The sequence below is a fragment of the Psammomys obesus genome, unplaced genomic scaffold (genome assembly GCF_907164565.1).
Source record: "Psammomys obesus unplaced genomic scaffold, mPsaObe1.curated_primary_1811, whole genome shotgun sequence".
Lineage (NCBI taxonomy): Eukaryota > Metazoa > Chordata > Mammalia > Rodentia > Muridae > Psammomys > Psammomys obesus.
In genome coordinates, this window is record NW_026586383.1 from 12,020,349 (window position 1) to 12,028,886 (window position 8,538).

The following is an 8,538-nucleotide window of genomic DNA, read 5'->3' on the forward strand; positions in this document are numbered from 1 at the left end:
TTCTCTTGAGATAGGTCTCTCACTGAACTTGGAGCTAGGTTGGTAGCCACCAAGTCCCACTGTTCCTCCTGTCTTCCCTCTGCTTCAGCCCTTGTAGAGTCAGTGTGTGCATTGCAGCACCAGCTTTTACCTGAGTTCTAGAGCTGGGGACTCATGTCTGCATGCAAGTGCAGCACATAGTCTTTCTCCCTGAGCCAGCTCCACAAGCCTGCATATAGGTGGTTTCAAAACATGGATGAAACTTGCTCACCATGCTGTTTGTTCTGTCCTCTGTCTGTGTTAGCAGTAGCAGCTCCTTGATGACATGCTGTTAAGGATGAGCTTCTAGAAGAGGTAAAACAGTGTCATATCACATGCCCAGATGAGCAGAATGGGGATGAAATTTTGCAGGCAATAGCAAGAAATCCAACATCTTCCCTGGAATGGAATGAAATATGTATTCTCCCAAATTTTGTGCTGACCTCTAATTCCAGTGTGATGGTGTTCTAAGGTAGGGAATTGGGGAGTGGTACCCTTTAATGAGAATAGAGAGATAGTAGTTTTCTTGGCACCACATGAGGACAAAGCAAGAAGATAGCCATCAACAAACTAGTGAAGGGTCCTTACTGGGAGCCCAGCCCTCTCACCCCCAGCCCTTGGGAAAAAGCCCCTGGCAAAGGCTGCTTGAAGAAGTAGCTCAGGGTCCAGACTGTATGACAATATAGCTGTCCTACAGCCTTGTGGTCTCAGTGCCCATCAAGTACTTGGAAAACACTCTTAACCCTTAAAGTTACTTTAATTAAATTCATGTGTGGATAGCCGCCGATGGCAGTAGCTACCTACTCCTCCCCCATGTTCCCTATTCCGAGAGAGAGTCCTTAGAGAACAGAAATGAGAGAGATTGTGTAGTGTGAAGAGACTGTTGATTTGCCCTGGGAAGACCTGTATTTGAATCTCAACTCTAATTTCAACTCCAGCCTTTAAGTTTGACTTCTTTAGTGTTTATTTACCCATCAGCAAAGGAGGACTCAGTAAAAATGCAGTTAAGTTAGGCTCAAATGCCTAAAGTGGAGGGTTGCATTTTTGCAAGATAAATGAAATCTATGCCATCTCCTTACACTCCTGCCAGTTTGGGGCTCTCATCTGAATGGATTCTCTCAGTCTGTCCTGCGCCTGCCTGGGTTTAGCACCACCTAGTGGTAGCTCTGTGCTCTGGCCGTTAGCATCTGTGGTCGTGGATCTCTAGGGGAGTCTGGCCCGATCTGGAGTGACGGATCCTGGATCAAGCATTCTTTGCCTTCCTGCTCTCAAGACTGACTGACTGCTGTTTCCTGACGTCCTCCCTTCCTGTCTTCTTACTCTAAACAGGTTGCCTACAAGTATGAGATAGAGCTAGTCTTGCTCTGTGCAAATATGTACGACTGGAGAATTCTGATTACACTCACCTGTGACAGAGTGTAGCAAAGGACCCAAAGTGTAAAGAATGTTGTAAATAGTGATATCTTTTGCATTCACTGAGGAAAGGACAATGTAGATTTGTGTTCTACAAAAATTAGGACTGGGGGGTGGCTGAAAGAAGCAGCTCCTCAGGCACCTTTGGAACCAGATGAAATTGCCTACTTGTTACTTGGATGAGTGTAGGATTCTCCATTTATAATGCTTTTGATGAGATTATAGTTCAGCAGCAGAGTGTCTGCCTGTCATATACAAGGTTCCGGTTCCATACCATTACTGGGGTAATTACATTTTTATGGGAAGAAAGAAAACCCCAAAGTTGAGAGTGCTCTGGAGATATGGTTACATGTTACTCTGAGAAGTAATCAGTCCTGCACTGCTCTGCTCAGGGGTAGTAACAGGCTTGTGTTTTATTTCTGCTTCATCTCCTGAGTCATTTGCCCAGTCTGAAGCCTAGAGTAGAAGATGATGTTGAGAAAATGACTGTAGAGTTCCCTGAAAGGCCAGTGACAAGACAGAGTCAGCACTGGGTTTAAAATTGTTGCCTTAAAATATACAAAGCCAGGGCTGGAGAGATGGCTCAGTGGTTAAAAGCACTGTCTGCTCTTCCCAAGGTCATGAGTTTTAGTCCCGGCGACCGCATGGTGGCTCACAACCATCTATAATGTGAACTGATTCCCTCTTCTGGCAGGTGTAAATATAAATAGAACACTTGTATACATAAAATAAGTAAATCTTTAAAAATATGTATACAAAGCACAGCCAGATGTGATTGCACATGCCTTGATCCCAGCACTCAGGGAGGGAGGCAGGCAGATCTCTGTGAGTTCAAAGCCAGCCTGGTCTACAAAGTGAGTCCAGGACAGTCAAGGCCATGCAGAGAAAACCTGTCTTGAAAAACCAATATATATGTATGTATGTATGTATATACATGTATATATTTATGTGTGTGTGTATATATATAAATACATTCAAAGCCCCAACTAAAGAGGTGTATCAGGGGTAAAGAGCATACCCATGTTAAGCAGCTCACAACTGCCTGCCCCTCCAGCTCCAGGGGATCTAATATCCTTTGACCTCCCTGGGTGTGTGTGTGTGTGTGTGTGTGTGTGTGTGTGTGTATGGTACATATATACATAGACACATACATGGACATATAAATTTTAAAAATAAAAACAATTTTTAAACATTAGAAAGACTACAAAGACTCCAGACAAACCATGAAGCATGAAGGACAATTAGCAGGTGGTATTTTGTCTTTTCTCACTTAGACAGAGTAAAGCAAATAAACAGTCTCTAGCCTGAAGTGAGGACTGGAGTTTAAGTTCTTTGGCGCAGACCCATTCCCACCCTCTTGGGTCTCTGCAGGTGGTTAGCATGTAAACTGAGAACAGAGAGCAAGCAGATGTGCCCTCTGAGCTTCTCCCTGACCTGTCCTGTCTGGGCACAAAACCGCTCCACCCAGGGCTGGCAGCAAGAACATTTGTCAACCAGCTGGTGGTTTTTAAGATATCCGTATTTAATATTCAAGGCCATCCAAGGCTACATAGTGAGTTCAGGACCAACCTAGGCCACATAGCAAGACATTGACTTAAAAAAAAAGAAATCCCAGCAGTGCCTGCTTGTTGTTAAGCATTTGGTGACCTGTAAGAAAGAAGAAAAAAAAGCGAATCTGCCTCCATTCTGCAGGTGCTGTGCCTATCTGCCCCTGGGCACCCTCACACAGGGACCGTCTAACGTGGTTGAGACATTTACATCTTACTTTTCTTTTTCTTTTCACATTATAATATTACATTTAAAAAATAGTAGCATAGCATTTTAAAATTAAATTAGTATTTTTATGTTATACATAATTCTAAAAAAAAAAAAACCAAAAATGTACAAAGTAAAAAAAATGAAATTTCTAATACCGTTTGTCAGGTATGTTAGAAGTAAATAAAGTGGACAGTAGCTTCTACATTTTCACCATTGCTGCCACTCTTCCTCTTCTCACTGCTTTGTATCAGTGGTGTGTATGATATTTACCACAACGGAACTGTGCTATGAATACACATGTCTGGCTTGCTTTCTTTACTCATTAATGTGTTCTGACAATCTTTTTAAAGCATAAGCATTTTATGATACCATTAAAACACAATTCATGTGGTATTTTAAAAGGCTATGTAACAGTTCATCAGTTAGATGCACTCTGTTTTGTGTAATCGTTTCTTTGAGTAAATATTTATCGACATTTTTTTTATTCTGTCCCAAAGCCAAGTCAGCCTCATGTCGAGATAAACATCGTAAAACTTCCTTTCCAGGAAGAGTTTGTCATTTTACACTTAGCTTAGGAAGATACAGTGACAGAGACCCTGAACCCCTCACAGTCCTTGGTGATGTCACCGCGCTTTGTGTAACACTCGTGTGTGTTCATGTGCTTGGAGATTTGATATCTCTGCACACCATTGGTCTTTGTAGGTTTTAGGATGGAGCTTTCTTTCCCCTATTAAGATTTTTTTTTTAATGTGCATGGTGTTTTGCCACGTGTTCCATGTGTACGCCCTTCATGCGTGGTGCACACGGAGGCCAGAAGAGGGCGTTAGATCCCCTGGAACTAGCGTCACTGCGCACTGTGTACCAGCACGTGAGTCCTGGGAATGCAACCTATTGTCTTCTCCAAGAGCAGCCAATTCTTCCAGCTGCCGAGCCGTCTCCCAGCTCCTCTACCCTTACTAAAACCAAGCATTGGCTTTAGCTCAGGTTCCCTTTCACTTTCCAGCCCATTCTGGAAGCAGAGCTGATGTTTGGTGTTTGTCATACATAAGATGAAGTCCTGTTTCCTGGTGGCACCTTTGCTCCCTCTAGTGGTCCACCTGCAACCACAGCCCCTATGGCCTTTGGTTCAATCTCTAACTGGTTCATCCCCTGGGAAGTCGAAGGACAATTCAGGGAAACGTGAGTGCTCCATGGGTTAGACTGGACTAGAACTCAGTCATCAGTGTGTGACTCGATGGAAGGACAAGTGTCAAACTCTGGATGTGAAATTAAACAATATGGATAGATCCAGTTCTTTAACTTTGGTCAGTGTTTAGTGTCGTATCCATTCATGTTCTAGGGTATTTGATTCCATTGTGAACTCTGAGACTGTGAGCTGAAAAAAAACCATTTTGTTGTTGTTGTTGTTGTTATTGTGGCTCAGCCCTCACACACAATTTTAATTCAAGAACTTTCTGTTACTGAAAACAGGTGATTGTGGTATGGCTCAGCCCTAGCATAGGATTTCTCTGTGTATGTACCTTGGCTGTCCTGGACTCACTTTGTAGACCAGGCTGGCCTCAAACTCACAGAAATTCACCTGCTTCTGCCTCCTTGAGTGCTGGGATTACAGGCCTGCCTGTGCCACCATGCCTGGTTTGAATCTACTCTTAAACTATAGAGCTACTACGAGCTAAAAAGCTTACATTAGTATAGATCTTTTTATGTTGTTACAAAATTATGGTTATATTTGTTCACGTTGTTATAGATCTTTGTATATTGATACAAAATTAGGGTTATATTTTGGTATTGTACCTATGTACTTCTTAGAAATGCTATGTGAAGTTCTAGTCCTTTTGAAAGCTACTATCACAAACTGTTTAGGATAAGTAAGAAATGCAAGTTAATATTTCAGTCAATCAAACTTATGGTTTTGTCAGGTACTAGTTTAGTTAATCACAGGTGTTTTCTAAGTTAATCAGATAGTAAATAGCTAGAGAAGCAACATTTGTCTATTCAAATATACTGAGATAAATAGATGGTCTTCAGAAATCTCTGAGATCTATAGAATATGGCATTTAAAGATGTTTTATTAATTTAAGACTTTATGACAATAAGTCATGTCAGCTTTTGGCAGTACCCCCATTCCACTTCAAAGAGGATCAAACAACCTCCATGTGGGGTTTGCTTCATATGTAGTAAGCTAGCCACTGGACAAACTGTATGCAGGAAAGTGGACTGTTGAGCTTTGCAAGGACAAGGTAGGCAAGTCCTTTATAATATCTACTTCACAGAAAAGTCTGCCAGATATACTGAGCCAGAAGGCTGAAGATGATGTTCTAACGTTAGAGAGAAATTTTGGGGGACTGTCCAGGCAGCCAACTATCTGTCATTTCTATAGTTTTGGAAGCTGCTTGTTCTCCACTTCCTGCTTATTCAGAGAATATTTATCCTTCTCAGGTCTCTGATGGGGCTGAAGACTAGATAGTTTATAGGCTTACAATAAAGCTTAGTTGTTTAGAATGTAAGATATTTTAGATCTAAAAAGATGTTTTTTTGATTGATAATTCAAGTCATGATGGAAATTGAGTTAGGTAAAGAACTTTAAACACACCAAGATAAATAGTAGAGTACTTTCTTCCAGTTGTTAAATACCTATGCACTGGACATTGTGAATGTAATTTTTACCTGATAGGATATAGTTTATTGATGTTAGAGAAAAAGTCTTTTATTTAGACAGAAAAAAAAAATGTCGCCGGATATTTGATCCCATTATGAACCCTGAGATTGTGAATTGTAAAAACCTGTTTGTTGTTTGCTGTGGCACAGCTCTACACTCACCTGTAACCCTTTCTGTAAACAGGATTAAAGAGTTAACCCTAGGTCAAGAGATGGAGCAAGAAACCAGAGGACAGGGAGTAAACAGAAAGGAGGGGCATTGAGTTGAGGGGTATTTAAGACAGTGGAGGAGAAGGGGCTTTTGGCTTTTTCCTTCTGGGTTGTCTTCTGAGTAGGGAGGTCAGCTGGGTGCTTTCTCTGCCTCTCCAAGCTAGTAGGTTTTTACCCCAATATCTGGCTCCTGAATCTTTATTGGTAAAATCGAATGATTGGAATTCTCATTCTTTATAACAACACATTGAATATAATTCTAGGTTCTTCATTGGTTTACCAGTTCTTCAGTCTCCAGGACATTGACGATGCTTCTGTTTTGTCTGTAGACCATGTTGTGTCCTTTTGCACATGGATTTCAGTGCTTGTGGCTACTGACAGATGACTCCCAGGATAGTTAAACTTCCTTGGATACTCCTCCAGTGTTCACCTGGATTAGTAAACTTTCTTGTGTTCCTGGGTATGCTGGCCCACACCTTTAATCTCAGCACTCAGGAGGAAGATGCTAGAGAATCTCTGTGAGTTGGAGACCAGCCTAGTCTACAAACTAAATTGCTGGCTAGCCAGGGCTACATGGGGAAGCCTTGTCTCTGCCTCCTGAGTACTGGAATTATTGGTGTGCACCACCATGCCCAGCCAGATTTACTACTTTGCCAGTTATGAGAGGAATATAGAATTTTGTTGTGGTTCTGTATTACATACTCTCAATTACAGGTGGAATTAACATCTTTATATTACCTGGTAGATATTAGGTTGCTATTAATAACCAAGATTATTATGGAGATGATGTATCAGGCTTCTTCTGATGTTTCTCATCCTCCTCCTTCAAACTCATAATCCTCCTCCTTAGCCTTTTAAGTGCTGGGATGACAAGCCTGTGCCGCTGTGCTTTGTGACATCCATGATATGGTGGTCAGGTTAGGTCCTTGACTCCAGGATCTTGACTTCATCCAGTGCCAAGAATTCATTAGGCTTTTGGAACTTCTGGGGGCCTCTGGGCTCTCTGCAGTTGGGTACCAAAAACACTAGGAGTCCAAGCACTGTAGAGCCTCATCTGCATGCTCCAGAGAGGTGCTGTGTTTGAACTTCCCAAGGACGTGTCCTGGCTCTTTACTCATTTGTGTCAAAAGATGTTGATTATGTTTTTCTTTTTTCTTTTTTCCTTTTTGATTGTTATTGATGTTGTTTGGTGCTTTGTTTTTCGAGACAGGGTTTCTCTGGCTGTCCTGGAACTTGCTTTGTAGACCAGGCTGTCCTGGAATTCACAGAGATCTGCCTGCCTCTGCCTCCTAACCCTAGAGTGCTGGGATTAAAGGCATGTGCCACCACACTGAGAATGTTTTTCTGATCAGTGTATCAGCCTCAGAATCAGAAATCTAAAAGTTCATGCTTTGAAGTCCCATACTCCAGACCACACCATTTACATCAAGAGAAAAATACAACACATCCTTCCCTGTGGCTTTTTATAGTCACCATTTTGTAGCAAGCTGGTAGGTTGTCATGGGTGATTATCCTTAGTGCCTCAGGAGAGACTTCTGCCAGTGCCTTGTGCTGGTGTGCCTCCTCTAGCCTGTCACGGAGGTTCATTGATGGATCTCTAAGAAGGAGATGTATGGTGGACTCAAGTTGGCTTCAAGTCTGCCTGTTAAACAGCACCAACCAGGAAACCTTCCTGGATTTGGTCTGTTCTTTGCTGAGGGCCGCACTGTCACTCACTGTATAGCCTAGGCTCACCTCAGACTTGTGGTGAGCCTCCTGTCTTTGCCTCTCAAATGCTAGGATTACAGGTGTTGAGCACCACACCCAGCTAATATCATCCTTTAATTAAAAAACAAAACAAAACAAACCTGTCATTAACAGTTGACATTTCCACCAATCCCTAACACTATTAATGATACTCTGCTATGCTTGTGGACAAGAACCTTATCAGAGTTGTCCTCTTAGAGGCTCCAGTGAGCAACAGTTTGAAACAGATGCTGAGACTCACAGCCAAACATTGGGTGAAGCATACAGTCTAGTGAAGGGGGGGGGAGGGAATAAAAAGACCTAGAGGTGACAGGAGCTCCACAAGAAGACCAACAGAGCCAACTCCCAGATGGGCCTGTGGAGTCTGAAGCACCAAGCAAGGACCATGCATGGACTGGACCTAGGTCCTCTACATATTTTTAGCCGATGGGCAGCTCAGGCTTCATGTGGGTCCTCCAGTAAGCGGAGTGGGGACCGACTCTGATGTGGACTATGTTGCCTGCTTTTGACCACTTCCCCCTACCAGGCCACAGGGGAGAAGATGAACTCAGTCCTCATGTGAACAGATGAGCAGGGTGGGTGGGTAGGGGGGCTCCCCTTTTCTGAGGAATCAGGGAGGAGGATGCAGGAGGGAGGGACTTCGAGGAGAGGAGGGAGGGGATGGAAGTGAATAAATAAATTAATTTAAAATAATAATAATAATAATAATAATAATAATAATAATAATAATAATAA

At 42.5% G+C, this 8,538-nt stretch overlaps 1 protein-coding gene across 1 annotated transcript in view; it reads left to right on the forward strand.

Moving 5' to 3' along the window:
* Positions 1 to 8,538, forward strand: part of Limd1 (LIM domain containing 1) — a 55,040-nt gene that overhangs the window by 34,113 nt on the left and 12,389 nt on the right. The gene's annotated exons all lie outside the window — the stretch shown is intronic.